Source organism: Equus caballus, chromosome 20 (assembly GCF_041296265.1).
Source record: "Equus caballus isolate H_3958 breed thoroughbred chromosome 20, TB-T2T, whole genome shotgun sequence".
NCBI lineage: Eukaryota > Metazoa > Chordata > Mammalia > Perissodactyla > Equidae > Equus > Equus caballus.
Window position 1 is genome coordinate 34,136,856 of NC_091703.1, and position 14,260 is coordinate 34,151,115.

Sequence of the window (14,260 nt, forward strand, 5' to 3'; positions counted from 1 at the left end):
ATTATGTAGACACTGAGATGTTCCCAAGTAAGAGATGATTTTATTCACAAAACTGAGAAATAGGCAGCAGGAGAAAATCTTTCCACTTTCCAGTTTCCTGGAGTGTTGACATCAAGGGGCTGGGAGAGAGGGTGCAAGAAGAAGGAAACCTCAGAGACGGCACAGGCAACACTGAGCTCTCCTCTTCTCCAAATGAAAGACACTCGGAGGAAAATTAAAAGAATTTTATATTATTGTGACATTGTAGAGTATTAGGGAAATATAGTTATTTTCTTCAGTGTAATAACATAGTTTGAATAAAAAGGTTATTTTTAGTAGATGAATATCGAACTCTTTAGGTATAAGAGTCATGATGTTGCAGGTGATTTTCAAGTATTCTGGCAAAAATTATAGCCATATTATTTATTACATACATAAAGAAAATACAGGAAAATATTAAGATGATTAAAACTAGAATGATCATTGTACTATTCTTTCAAACTTGAAGTATGTTTGAAATTTTTTACAATAATTTGGATAAAATTTTTAAAATAACAATGCATAATGACATGAAAAATGCTCACAATATAACACGGAATGAAAATTCGGCTTCAAGAGTGTGCATGTGTGAGAATTGTGTCCGTGTGTGCCAATGTGTGTATGTGTGTTCTGTGTATGAATATGTCAGTGTGTCTGACAATGTCTTTGCATTGGCGTCCGGCAGTGTGTGTCTGTGAGTGTGTCAGTCTACGTGTGCATTCACACATTCATTCACTCAATCATTCAACGAATTTTTTTTTTTTAGGAAGATTAGCCCTGAGCCAACATCTGCTGCCAATCCTGCTCTTTTTTTGCAGAGGAAGACCGGCCCTGAGCTAACATCCATGCCCATCTTCCTCTACTGTATATGTGGGACGCCTACCACAGCATGGCTTGCCAAGCGGTGCCATGACCACACCTGGGATCCGAATCGGCGAACCCCGGGCCACAGAAGCTGAACGTGCGCACTTAACCACTGCACCACCAGGCTGGCCCCACAAATATTGTTAAAATCAACAACCAGGCACTTCTAGGGCAGTGGAAACACAGCCGTGAACAGTCAAACCCCCATCGTTGTCCTCATGAAGCTCATATTCTAGAGGACGGACAGACGATAAACAATTAAATGAGCACATGTAAAAACGTGTGATAGTGAACAGGGTGTGAACAAAGGCAAAGTGGGGCAGGGGTGGAGGGAGGCTGAAGGTGCCACGTGCAGGGGGGTGCAGGGAGGGCCTCTCAGTGAGGACGTTTGGAGAGAATGTCAGGGAGGGAAGAGCTGCCTGAAAAGGCAGGGGAACAGCAGTGAAGGCTCTGAGTGTGAACACCCTGGGCATGCTGGAGGAGCACACAATGAAGGGCCTGCATGTTGGTCTGATGCCGGCCCTGATATCATTTCCCCTACATTAAATCCAGCATATATGGGATTAAAACCAAAGCACTCCTTCCCTGCTTAGTCCCGGGATCCTTGGCTCCAGAATCCACTATCTGCCATGGAGACAAACAGCCAAGGGCGCCCACCTGGATTCCTTATCATCTCCTCCTCCTCCCTGGGAGCAGTTCCCAAGGCCTAATGCAGGCCTGTGGGCACTGACTCCTCCCGCCTGTCTACAAGCAGCCACATTCCTCACAACCTTTAAGACCCCTCAACTCCTCTCTTTTGGGAAGATGAGATAAAAGAAGACAAATTTGAGGGCTCACTCTCGTCTCCCGGCTCATGTCACCCGAAATAAAAGCGCTTTCCTTGCCATAAGCCTGGCGTTTCAGTTTTCCTTTGGCCCCTCTTGTGTGGTGGGTAAAGAACCTGTGTTTGTGGGTGGTAACAGGCCCATCACACGGCCTCATCTGTGTAAACTGGGCGTTAACTGGAAAGTGACCTGCAAATGAAAGAGATTCTTAGTGTAACATATTTTGAAAAGATCATTCGAGACATTCCAAAGGGTTTAAGGTGGGAAATTTTCCTCCCTCCGCAGGCCCCCTCAGGTCCCCTGCCAGAGGTGAGCATGATACCAATTCCTCGTGTATCCTCCTGAGAAAAATTTATACAAATATTGTTATTGTTGCTACAGCAAGGAGGAGTACTGAAAAGAAATAGAGTAGAAGAAAATGTTTGTACTTTTCAGTTTCCCGGGTGTTGTCCTCAAGGGGCTGGGAAAGGGGTCACAGGGAGGAGATGGAAACTTCAGAGCCAGTACAGGGCTCCTGAGCTCTCTTCTCCTTCAGTCCCTGTCCATCCCTGACCTTGACACCTGTGGAGTCCAGGGCTACTCAGAAGCTTCTTCCCCTCATTAAGGCCCAGCCTTGAGGTCATCCATTTCTGACCAACTTACAGCCCAGACCCTCCCAGGCAGGTCAGTCACAATCTGAGAGCAGAGCAGTGGCGTCCCCATGTGGCCACAGTGCAGAGGACAGAAGACCCAGCTCCCTTTTCTCCTGCTCAGCCAGGACCTCTGCAGGGTCTCCTTGGGCCCCCAGGAGCAGGACAGAGCTCTGCACACAACAGGGTGCCCCTGTCCCATGTCAGGTTCAGGCTGTGACGTGTTTCTCAAAATCCACACTGACATAGATGTTCCTCCCCATTGAGTCACTGTAGACTCTGCCTCAGGGCACAGGGAGGTCTCCAGGCCATAACAGCTGGTTCCCAGGTCCAGAATGGATCCCCAAAACAAACTGGGTGCCCTCAGTCTCCCAGCATGGGACCCAGGACTCCTGAGTCCTTATCACTTGTTCCTGCCACTGCCTCTGGGGCTGGATCAATCCAGTGAGTCTCACAATATGGGATGGGGGTGGGGGAGAGAAGCCCCCAGGGCGTTAGGTCTAAGAAGGAGAGGATGTTCCAGGGGAAGTGAGGACAGGGCAGAAATAATGACATCAGAGGGGTAGAGGTTACAAGGAGGGGAGAAGAAGGAGCCAGGGACGGGAGGGGCGTGGGAAGGATTGGCCTAGGGGACACCTGTGGGCTTGTGTTTGGAGAGGGTTTTCTGAGTACTGGACCATAGAGAGCAAAGGGCAAGTGCCTGTGCTGCCCTTGTAGGAACCAGCCCTGATCCCAAATTCCCAGAATTTCCAGGCTCTCACTCCCTGGGCTAGGACATCACAGCCATGTCTGAAGCCAGCCCAAAGCAGCCAGTGGTTCCAGCCTTCAGTGGTCCCTTCCTCCTCTTTGAGAACCAGGCCAAGGGGCCCCTGAGGATCAGCTTATGAACATGTGGTGGGGCTACAAGGATCTCAGCAAAAGGACCAAGGCAACCAGCTACCCATTCCCACTAGTGTCCAATACACCTTCTACAGCTGGCTGCCCAAGGACTCTGGGGATCCCATCCCTTTCCTCTCTGGTGACACCAGCACCCAGATCCTCAAACTGGACTCCTCTTGCCCTGCTCTCTGCTGCCCCAAGTCCTGAACTTAGGAGCTCTGCAGCCCCAGCCCTAAATCTCATTTCTACCCCGAATACTTACCCAGGAATTTGGGGGTGCTATAGACTGAATGAGTCCCCCTAAAAATTTATATGTTGAAACTTAATCCCTAATGTCATGGTGTTTGGAGATGGGGCCATTGGGAGGTGATTAGATCATGAATGGAGCCCTCAGGAGTAGCATTAGCATCCTTATAAAAGAGAGCCCACAGTCCCTTTCACCATGCAAGGACACAGTGAGAAGACAACCATCTATGTACCAAGAAGAGGGTTCTCACCAGACACCCAGGCTGCTAGCACCTTGATCTTGGTCTTCTCAGCCTCCAGAACTGTGAGAAATAATCTTCTGTTGTTTATAAGCTACTCAACTTATGGCATTCTGTTATAGCAGCCTGACAACATGGGCTCCACAAGCCAGGGGAGGATGTCCCAGAGCGCCACATGCCGCAGCTAAGCCACAGCTGCCATCCGGGCAGCAGTCACTCATGACCCCGCAACCTAGACAGACCCCTTTCCTGGCCCAAGAGACATCTGGAGCAGTTGGTGGCCAGGCACCTCCCATCTGCTGTGCTAATGTGGCAAGACATGCGTTTAGGGCAGTGTTGAGAACTGTGTTGTCCAGGGGTTCCAGAAACCAAGACCAATTGGTAGGATCCAAACACACACACATCACGGGGGGAGCCCTGTTATGGGCTGAGTTGTATCCCCCAAAAAATCTACATTGAAGCCCTAACTCCAAATGTGATTGTATTTAGAGATAAGCCTTTAGGGAGAGAATTAAGGTTAAATGAGGTCATAAGAGTGGGGCCCTGTCTGACAGGACTGGTGGTTATGAAAAAAGACACCAGAGATCTCTCTCTGCACTCACAGAGGAAAGGCCATGTGAGGACACAGTGAGAAGACAGCCATCCACAAGTCAGGAGGGAGCCCTCATCAGAAATCAAATTTCCTGGCACTTTGACCTTGGATTTCTATCCTCCAGCACTGTGAGAAAACACACTTCTCCTGTTTCAGCTCCCCAGTCTGTGGTATTTTGTTACAGCAGCCGGAGCAGAGGAAGACAACCTCCAAACCAACACCATAAATTCTCCCTTTCAGTCTCAGACTCAGCTCTAAGGAACGTGGTCCCAGCATTTACTCCTTCACTCACAAATATTCCATGAGCACCTCTGTAGCAGGCATTGTTCCAGGCCTGGGGATCATTTAATCACAACAGACAAAATAGCTGCTCTCCTGAGGCTTACAGTCTGACAGGACAGACAGACAATAAACGAATACATCACAATAGTAATAAATTATATGGGATGCGTTCCCATTATCTATTGCTGGGTAACGAACAGTCCTAAAATACATAACAACCTTTTTGTTCTCTCTCATTCTGTGGGTTGACAGGGCTGAGTTGGTCAGCTCTTCTGCTCCATGTGACATGGGCTGGGACCGCAGTCATCTGGAGGTCCGACGGATCTAGAACATTCATGAGGACTCCATCATGGGGCTGCAGGTGATGCTGGCTGTTGGCTGGGAGCTCAGTGGGGCTGTTAACAGGGAGACCTAGGTTCTCCTCCACCTGCTTCTCCATGTGGCTTAGCTGTTCCCAGCTCAGCACCTGGGTTCTGGGAGGGAGTGTTTCAAGTGGACCAGTCAGAAACCACAAGGCTTCTTACGTCAGAACCTCAGAACTCAAGCAATGTCACCATTCCATGTTCTAGTCGTGAAAGCTGGTCATTGATTCAAGAAGAAGGGAGTTAGGCCCCACCTCTAGATAAGAGATGGCGAGATCACATTGCAAAGGAGCATGTGGAATAGGGGATAATGCTGAGGCCATCCTTAGAAAAAGAAAACTTCATCGTGTGTTAGAAAGTGATACAAGAGAGAGAGAAAAAAAAAAAACAATGCAAAGTCGACAGTCAATGCAAGGTGATGGGAGAGGTGACACTTTTCAATGATGTGGTCAGGACAGGCCTCATTGAGATGACACTTGTGCAGACTTGAAGCAGGTGAGGAACTGAGCCATGCAGACATTTGAAGGAAGAACATTCCTGGATCGCCTTCTGCAAGTACCCGGGGCTCTGCACGGAGCAGGCCCTACAACTACAGTGGGAGTGGAAGTGCACACACTGTGGAAAGACTCCTGGCACAGAAGTGGGCTTCCCCCCTCCCTGCCTGGGCTTTCAGAAGTCCTGGGGCTGGGGGAGGGAGGAGGCGCTGCTGTGGAGGAAGACTAGGAGAGGACGGAGGAAGCGAAGGTGGGGCCCACCCTCACTCCATCTCTCCAGCATCCAGGGTCCCCCAAGGTCGTGGTGACTGACAAGGAGGACCCTGAGGGCAATCACACTGTGAGAGGCTGAGCATTTAACTCTTTCCCTGCCAACACCATGCTGACCTGGCTGCAGGAAGGGAAGGAGCTGATTGGGGCCTCAGGACTCATGGGGACCTGACACAGGGGAGACAAAACACACAAGGGCTGGGCACTGGTGGGGTCTTCGCTGGAGAGGAGCCAAGATACACCTGCCTGGTGGATGACCTGGGCCTGAAGGACCCCTGATGTGACCTGGGGTAAGATGTTCTCAGAGGACAGGGGTGAGGGTGGGGGTGAATCTCATCCAGGTCCTGCCCATGCTCTCTGCCCCTGTACCCAATGCTTCCCTCCTAAATGGAGATGCCAGCAATGTCCTCAGTCCACCTCTGATCACTCACATCTCATCCTCATGCAGAAGTCCTTCTTATTCTAACCTCCGTCATTCCTGCTGTTCCTTCTCCCACAGCCCCAGGCTCTGACCTCTCCCTCTCCTCCTCTGCCCTCCTGCGGTAGGAATGGCTCACTTCCCACTAAGGGGCAGCTCTAGGGGAGAGGCTGGGCTCTAGGTGAGGCTGAAGGCAGGAAGGGCTCCTGGGCCAGGGGTGGGGGAGGAGGATGGGCACAGCCAGAGGAGAAGCTGAAGAACTGGGGGAGGCAATGAAGGAAGAAGTTTCCACATCATCATTTTTCTCTCTTAGTCCCAGGGAGCCATCCTTCCCCCAGGCCCAGCGACATGGAAGCAGCAGCAGGAAGAGGAAAATATTCCACATGAAAGAAAAATACAAGAGATTTCTCCATATGCTTTTTTTTGTCTTCTTGCCTATTCTAGTCAATTTTGTAAGACTAAAGTTCTTCTTTTAGGAAAGTCACCAAATATTAAGAAATTAAATTATTCAAGTCTAAGCCCTGAAGACTGAAAAAACAGAAGCTTTAACAAAGAGAGGCATGTGTGGAGAACTGGCCATAGTGCGTTGGGTCCTAAAGGCTGCACTGAACAAACTCGAACATGGTGCTGAAGTGAGAGCCTCCTATTTGCCTGTGTGAGCTTGGACGGCTCTAGAATCTCTGTGTCCTCTTTAGAAAGTGAAATGAGCACCCACTGTCCAGATCTTAGTCTCTAAATATCATTCTCCAATAAAAGGAACCAGGGATCCTTAGATAAACAGCTGATCCTAGAGCTGAGACAGAAACAACACAAGATGAGCCTGGAACATCTTGTAAAGACAGAAGAGAAGTTCAACTCCCCCCAAAATGGTTCATGTCAAAGGGACACAGGAGCCATCATGAAAGAGCTCCTTAGGAACAAAGCTGGAACACTTTGAGCAGCAAAATACCAGTAGTCTTGGATTATGACCAAAAATATAAAATTAATATCGAGTTCATACTGAAATAGATAAGTGATTGAAAATTTTTAAATGAGGGACAAGGGACAAATCTTCCTTACAGAAGAATTCCAAGTAATGTCTCTCATGAACATAGATGCAAGAGGATCCTCCTGCCAGGAGGTGGAGCTTACCTTCTCTCCCCTTGAAAGTGGGCTGGACATGGTGACTCACTTTTCAAGAATAGAATATGGAGAGGGAAAAGTTACAGAAACTTGGCAGACATAATGTAATCAGAGATAAAGGTCATGTTGACATCATGCTCCCCCTGACATGAGGTGATGAGAGGGGCACTTCACTTCTATGGTGTTCTTCCCCCAAACCCAGAACCCCAGTCTAATGGTGAGAAAACATCAGACAAACCCAAACTGAGTGACAGTCTACAAATTATCTCCCCAATAATCGTCAAAACTTTCAAGGTCATGAAAACAGATAAAGACTACATAACTCAACAGATCAGAAGAGACTAAGAAGACATGATAACTTAATGCATATTAGGCTACCCTGGATTGGATCCCGGAACAAAAAATAAAAAGGACAATAGTGGAAAGATTGGTAAAATCCAAATAAATTTTATATTTTAGTTAACAGTATTACACCGATGTTAGTTTCTTACTTTCTTAGTCTTGACATGATTTTGTAAGATATTAACATGAAGGGAAGCTGGGTGAAGGGTATATGGGAAATCTGTGTTCTAGCTTTACAACTCTTCTGCAAACTAATATTATTCAAAAAATAATTTTAAAAACTGAAATGAAATAGACAATCCAAATAGATCTAGATCTGTACAAGAAATTGAGTCAATAATTAATAACATTCCAGAACACCATGCCCAGGTAGGTTCCCTGGTGAATTCTACCAAACATTTAGGGAAGAAATTATAACAATTCTCGACAATCTCTTTCAGAAGATAGATGCAGAAGGAACACTTCCTAACTCGTTCGATGAGGCCAATATTAACCTAATACCAAACTCAGACAAAGACATTGAGTAAAAAGAAAACTATGGACCAATATCTCATGAACATAGATGCAAAAATCCACAACAAAATATTAGCAAATGTAACTCACAATGTATAAAAACAACTATATGCCATAACAAAGTGGGGTTTCTCCCAAGTATACAAAGCTAGTTCAACATTGGAAAATCAATGAGTGTAATCCATCACATCAACAAGCTAAAAAGAAAAATTTACATGACTATCTCAATAGATGCCGAGAAAGCATTTGACAAAATCAAACACTCACACATGATAAAAACTCTTAGCAAACTAGGAATAGAGAGGGAACTTCCTCAATCTGATAAAAAAATGTCTACAAAACACCCACAGCTAACATCATACTAGATAGTGAGAAGTGAGAGCGAGAGGCTTTCCTGCTAAGATCAGGAACAAGGCAAGAATGTCCCCTCTCACCACTCCTTTTCAACATCAGACTGGAAGTCCTAGCTAATACAGGACCAAAAATTTTTTTTAAAAGGCAATAAAAGGTATACAGAGGGGGAAGGAAGAAATAAAACTTTCTCTGTTGGCAGACGACATGATTGTCTATGTAGAAAATCCAAAGAATCAACAACTAACTCCTGGAATAACAACTAACAAGCAATTACAGCAAAATGCAGGACACAAGGTTGATATGCAAAAGTCGATCACTTTCCTATAGATCAGCAATGAACAACTGGAAGCTGAAACTAAAAACACAATACTATTTACATTAGCACACAAACAATTAAATACTTTTGTGTAAGTCTATCAAAATTTGTACAAGATCTATATCAGGAAAATTACCAAACTTTGATGAAAGAAATCAATGAACTAAATAAATAGAAAAATATTCCACGTTCATGGCTAGGAAAATTCAATCTTGTCAAGATGTTAGTTCTTCCCAACTTGATCTATAGATTCAACAGAATCCAAATTAAAATCCCGGAAAGTTATTTTAGATACTGACAGCTGATATTGTCAATACCCTAGCAAGGATATTGATGAACTCATTCTAAAGTTTATATGGAGAGGCCAAAGAGCCAGAGTAGCCAGCACACCATGAGACAGCAGAGTCAGAGGACTCACACAGCCTGACTTCAAGACTAACAGTAAAGCTACAGTAATCAACACAGTGTGGTATTGGTGAAAGATGAAGTCATGCCCTCAGGTAAGCAGCACCAAGGGTGGGGGTGGAGGTCGTGAGGGGCATGTGGGGGTTATTTGTACTGTGAGGGGATCCCTTCAAACTTATCCTGCATCACAGGCATGCAGATACCACCCTCCTACACTCCTGGAGTTTGTTGCCTAGTTCCAACTCTCAGCTGCCCACCCCGACCCCACTCCAGGCCTCAGGGCTCCCTCTCCCACACGCTTCCCTCCCTGCACAGTCCATGAAGAGTTCCCATCTAAGAGGTCACTGTTTCTTGGGGTTGGGGGGCGGGGCACAGCCAATCTTTTCTTTCCCATAACCCTATATACGTGTCCAAGGCCAGTCATAGCCCCTGGGCCAGTGATCGCTGTCCCCCAGAGGCCTTTACCTAAGACAGGAAGCTAGCTGGGCTGCACAGTACAGATGACCTTAAATAGGGTCCAAAAATGGGAGAGGCATAATTCCTGACGTCCAGAGAGCCTCAGACCTCTGCCTGTGGTGATGTTCTGTCCCCAATGTACCCCTCACCCTGGGTCCCCAGCCCCACCCCCTCAGCTGAGCTGGCCCAAGCTGAGGAGTTGCTGGAGCAGCAGGTGGAGCTGTCCCAGGCCCTACTGGAAGGGCAGCAAGGGGCCTGGGAAGCCCACACCCTGGTGCTCAAGACCCAGAAGCTGAAGAAACAGATGAGGAGACACAGAGAGAGCCTGGGAGGAGATGCCTAAGCTTTCCACCAGTTCCCACTTCACCCTTCAATAATGGAAATATTACGCACCAGCCCCATGAGCTCTTCAATCAGAAACATCCCAGCCTCTTCCTGGCCACTCAGAAAAATGGAAGACACCTCTACAAACGGTCAGAAATTGGAAAGTAGTAGGGAGCCATGGTCTCTGCAGTCTTTTTAGTCACATCCCCCACTTTGACCCCTCCCACTGACCTCTGCCCCACAGCAGGGCACACAGTCCTTACAGGAATATACCCTGGATCATACCCGAAAACAACATCACCCCAAATCCAATAAAAAGATGGAGCGTTTACAGACATCACAGATGCATGCGTTTTTTAGTTTTGTTGAAAAAAAGTTCTGACAAATCAGGAAATGGACGTTTAGGAGTGGTGGTGACGCAAAGGAGGGAAGCCATGAGGTGGGGGTTGGGGGTTGTCAGGGGTAGGTGGCAGTAGTGTCTCGTTTGCTCCTACCCATGGTTTCATCTCCTGAAGAAGGACAGCTGCCACATTCCAGAATGGGTGGGTAAGTCCTCTACCATATCTGTTCAACTGAACAGAAAACACGGCATGGTTAGGAAAAGCCACAGAGAAGAAAAAGTGACGTTGGCAGAGACACACGCACCCATACATGCAGTTGTTTATGTGGTGTGTGGGTTCAGAGGATAGACTTGAAGGTGGGAAAAAGAAATGTGACAAGAAAAGAAAGAGACCTAATATAGAGGTCAACTAACATCCCAACAGGGCATCAAGACCAGGGGGCCATGAACCTGTCAACTGTCCACTATGCAGGAGAGGCTTTGCTAAGTAATAGGATTTATAACGAACAAACAAAAGAACAAGGGGAATCTAAAGAGCTGGGGAGGCCAGTTTCACGAGATCAATACTCACTGTAGGAGGAGATGTCTATCTCATCAGGCAGCTCACTAGTATTGACCTCAAAGCGATCCTGCACATCATTGAGGATCTTGTCATCATTCTCATCTGACACAAATGTGATGACCAAGCCTTCGGGGCCAAACTGGCCTGCTGTGGCCACCTGGAAGGACACAGAGGATAGAACTGGAAGACGTCCAAAAAGGGAAGACACCCAATGGGAGGGATGAAGATGGAGGGTTGCAAAGATGCAGAAAATAGATGGTTGGGGGAGGACAATGGGGTGTTCTTCTTGGTGTGGGGCTTACCCGATGCAGGTGGGTGTCAGAATCCTCAGGCTGTCACAGTCAAAGGCAATGTTCACCTGCTCCATGTCCTTGCCTCGGCTGAATAGGTTGGTAGGCACAAGAATTCATCATTGAGAATCTTTAAACTGGTGATACCGAGAAAGCCTTCAGGAGAAAGGAAATTGGAAAAATGTTGAAAGTCCCTTCTCTCCAGGGCCTCTTTTCCTCCCAAGGACACAAAACATCTTCCCCATCTCTGACTCACCTCTCCTCCTGGGGCATCCCTCGGTGGATGGTAATGGCTGAGAAGTTCTGCTCCCCCAGGCACTGGGCCAGGGCAATGCAATGCTGCACAGACTTGACAAGATCACCATGTGTGTGGGTGGGTGGGTGGGTGCGTGGGTGGGTGGGTGGGAGTTTCTGTGTGTGAGTAAGAAGGGGGATGTATGTTCATGGGTGTATGAGAGAGATTATGGGCGAGAGAGTTTTCAGTGATTACACTCTTCTAAAGGAATTCCTCTTAGTCTCCATCACATATTTCCTCTTCTGCTCTAAATATAACTTAGCTTCTCTCTCTTGGCTCTGAGTTTCCCTTGGCAGACATGTTACAGAGAAGATGCAGAGAACAGTAATCGAAATTACCAGATATGTTGGGAGACAAGGATGAGGACACCTCTCAAAGAAGTGGTAAAAATTAGAACTAAAGTCTAGAAAGACCATGACCAATATACCTGCTCATCAAAATACCAAACATAAGCAACCTATCCTATTCCAGAAAGTCATTTTTAGTGACGATAAACCACACAACAGGTAAAGTGATGGAAGGCTTTTCCTCAGTCAGTAACACAAGAACAAACAAACAACTTTAAGGACCTAACAGCCCCAAGATATTTTGAGACTTTTACGAACTTATTAAACCCCTCAAGAGTTTTCATATTTTGAGGTTTATTTATTGAAGTTCTTATTTATTGAGTACCTGTTGGTGCCAGCCATGGAACAGAAAAGCAGTTTCCACCTTGTTCATGCTCAGCCCCCACAAAGACCTTTGTATTCTCATCTAAAATAGTTACATGTAAGAGAATTTCTCCACCATTTTCTCTCAAATCACATACATGGTTTTCTCAATAAAAGGGTACTTAATATAGGTTTCTCCTACAGTTGGAGATATGTTCATCCCGCTACTGGACCTTGAACAACTGACCTCATTGAACTCAAGGACATCCAGAAGGTCAAAGAGCTTCTGGCTCTTCTCCTGATCCTTCTGTTTCACGTAGCACTGCTGCAACCCATGCAGCCTCAGCTTCGTCTCATCATCCATGATCTCCATTGGCTGGGGGAGGTGGGGGGAGGAAGTGGGTGGGGAACGGGAGGAGGGCTGAGTGGGGGGATGTAACTTTGGTGGGGTGGAGGAAGTTGATCTCCAATACACCCGATGGGGGAAGAGAAAAGATTGAACACCACTCCCCACCCCCCAAAATACCTACATTTTTATGTGGTCTCTTCCACATTAGATGTAATTTCCTTCCTATCAGTTGAGTTTTAAGATTGCCCAGCTGAAAACTGTCTTGGAAAGGGAATGTTTCAGGGAAGAAAAGGAGCTGTGAAACCACCCAATGGCAAGATGTAACAGATATGCCTGAATCTCTAAGCGCATCAGGCTCTGCTGCTACAGGTGTGAATATGAGCAACACACCCCTTCCCTCATGCCCCCTATCCTCCCATTGCCAGAGTCCTCCCCTGTCTCTCCTTCAGTGTATAGGCTGACTCATTAGTTTCTGGAGAGGGAAGTACAGCTGGGCTGTCTTTTGCTCAAAACCTGAGCCAAGTCTATTATTCCTTTAGCGATACCGCAGTTCTGCTCATCTCAAGTCTCCACCTGCAACTATGAACCGCCCTCCCTGACTGTGAACTAGGAGTGGCTGCTCTGTCTAGGTTTGAGGTGAGGAACTGAGAAGTCTGATTCTCAGTGATGTGGAACCGACACTTCTCCAAATTTGCCCAAATGTATAATGAAGATCAACCACACTTCCTTATAACTGCCGTGAAGCTAAAATATCTATCAATGTTACAATCCTACTTCTGATTATTTAGCCTTCAGATACATCACCATGCCTAGAAATCATATAGAGAAAGATTATGCATCGCAGCACTATTCTAATAGCAAAAGATGAAACTACTCAAGTCTCAGTAAATAGGGGACCAGTTAAAACCATCCACATAGAACACCATAAAGCTACAAAAAAAGGAAAAGGGGAAATTCTTCACGTATTGACAAATAAGATCTCCAAAGTAAATTATTAACAAAAAAAAAATCAAGTTGCAGAACTGTGTATACTATGCTATATTTTCTTTAAAAGGGGAAGAAGAATTTATGTACATCTACGTGCCTGGAAAGACATCCAAGGACTTAGTGATAATGGTCTCTAAGGGGAGAGCAGTAGGAACTGTGAGAATGGGAAACAATTTTGAAAATATTTTCACAGTATGCTTTGGGTAGTTTTAAACTTCTGAAAATTTGAAACTATTGTCTAATAAAAATGAAATAGAATAACAATATAACAACAACAGAAGAAAACTACACTGTAAGACAAGACGGCCCAGCTCTGGCATAACAATCTTCAACGGAAGCATGTCGGGGTTGCTACCCACTCTCCTCTGACAATTGCTGCTCTGCCCTGGGCTGCAGATGGCACTTGGGCCTGTCCACACGTCACCTGTGGGGAAACTGATTTGCATTCCACTTCCCAATCTTTAAAGGAATAGAATTACATTATTCTACTTCCCCAGTCAACAATCCACTTATCAACAATTGAAAGATATTTTCCAGAGCTATTATTCGCCCTCTTCTCAATATTGTCTACTGATTGGTTCTACATGGAGTTTCTCCCTCTTGCTCTCATTTACACTTTTTCATTCTAAGGTGATTCAATAACTCTCTGTTCACACCTTCCTCCAGTCCAAATGTCCTCTGACAAGGCAGGGCTGAGTGAGCTCCCAAACGATGACAAGCACCTTGTCCCCCTCTTACCACATCCGTTATGCCCCACCCCATTGTGGAGTGTAGGCAGTTTCTGCTGTGAGATGATCAATATTAGCAAGAGAGAGGTCCTCTCTGTGTTCCAGGTGCT

The 14,260-nt window shown here is 46.3% G+C and overlaps 1 pseudogene; it reads right to left on the minus strand.

The window, feature by feature from the left end:
• Positions 1-10,754: 10,754 nt before the first annotated feature.
• On the minus strand, positions 10,755-12,450 carry LOC111769262 (spliceosome RNA helicase DDX39B-like; annotated as a pseudogene).
• Between the last annotated feature and the right edge of the window lie 1,810 nt (positions 12,451-14,260).